Source organism: Monopterus albus, unplaced genomic scaffold (genome assembly GCF_001952655.1).
Source record: "Monopterus albus unplaced genomic scaffold, M_albus_1.0 scaffold99.1, whole genome shotgun sequence".
Lineage (NCBI taxonomy): Eukaryota > Metazoa > Chordata > Actinopteri > Synbranchiformes > Synbranchidae > Monopterus > Monopterus albus.
In genome coordinates this window covers 2,265,335-2,267,086 of record NW_018127979.1, presented here as the reverse complement: position 1 = coordinate 2,267,086, position 1,752 = coordinate 2,265,335, and positions in this window count along the sequence as shown.

The window sequence follows — 1,752 nt, the reverse complement described above, 5'->3', positions numbered from 1 at the left end:
GAACCATATAACTTTGTATCAATTACAGGTTAAAATAAAGAGTGATCAGTTTTATCACTTCTAGTTGTTTCTAAATGCTAAGCTAGCAGAAACATTAGGTTTTTATTTAGAGTGTTCTAGAGAAGGTGAGCTACACATGCAAAGTGTGATATTTGTCTTCAAACAGCCATACCATTCAGGGTAAATGAAGAATAACATTTCAAATAATAAATAAGTTAATATTAAATATTAACTGGAGTTTAAGTTGAGCAATTTCTTTCATAAAGGTCTTTTGGATGTCAATAATAATCTCTTAAAAAGTCTTAGAACTTCTCTTTGTACCAAACTACAGGACTCTTTACAGGAAACCTTCAAGAAATTATTAGGAAATATATGACCTGTAAAATAAAGCTTTACTAAAATTTCCATGTGTACAACATAAACCTTCTCTCCTTATTGGGTTAATAAAGGAAGAAAATAAAACCTGAAAAAAGAAAAAATATTTAAAAAAATAGAAAAATAGAGAGACTTCAGAAAGAGCAACAGAGAGGGAATCTCTTTTTCAAGATGAACACATGTACTTATAACTGTTGTATCTACACAGTAGAAAGAAGAAGAAACATAGACAACTGACTTGGTGGTAGGTGGCACATAGGTGTGGTGGTTAACACTGTCACAGCAGGAAGGTTCTGGGCTTGAGCCCCAGCTGACCCGGGGTCTTTCTGTGTTGAGTCTGTGTGTTCTCCCTGTGCCTGCTTGGGTTCTCTCTGGGTACTCCGGCTTCCTCCCACAGGCCAAAGACATGTAGCTTAGGTTGACTGGCGACTCTAAATTTCCCATAGAAGTGAAGGTGAGTGTGTGTGGTTGTTTTTCTACATGTCAGCCCTGTGATAGACTGGTGACCTGTTCAGGGTGGACCCTGCCTCTTGCCCATTGTCAGCTGGGATTGGCTCCAGCCCCCTTGTGACCCTATTTGGGAATCACTGGTATAGATAATGGATGGTTGACCCGGTGGTTCCCCCAGAGTTGGTGGCCCTGAGCGTACAGCATAAACTTTGATGAAAAAAATGTGCTTGGTTTGAAAACTGTCAAGTAAAGAAAAAGTCAACTGGGCCCAATGGCCGATATAACCTGGACCACCAAGACCACAGAGATTCCTCTGTAGGAGACCAGGAAATTGTGTAGATACATACACACAAAAGGCAAAATGCAAAGATGCCATTCACACAGACAAATAATAGGCAAGATCAGTAACTCACATGCGTACTGCACATCCTTACTGGTCACTGTAACAGTTTGTCCTGTTCATTCTGGCCCCCTCTCCACTGCAGCTCAGTCCAGAAACGCTGTCTGGGAAAAACATAAATGGACATCTGTACAATAAAGGTTGAAATTTTGAAGAAATACAATCTGAGCAATATCAAACTAAGACACATGCTAAAACAGAAAATACAGTCTACTGCTGCCCTAACCCTAACAACTACTGGCACAGCTGTGTTTTCTCTTAGCTCTCAAACAGCTCATAGCTCTCCTGACATGACCCATCCTTAAAGAGTAGAAGCACAGAGTGCCCTGGAATCCAGGGGTCTCACAAATAAACAAATAAACACATTTCATACACAGAGTACTTATTCTAATTGCAGCCCTGAATATGTGCTGAGCAGTCTCTAATTTCTCTCTGAGCAGAGAGACTTGCGGAGTCGTCTGTGGCAGACCAGCAGTCGGCAGATGTAACTACCACATCATCTCTGGTCCCTGGTACACTGAGAGAGG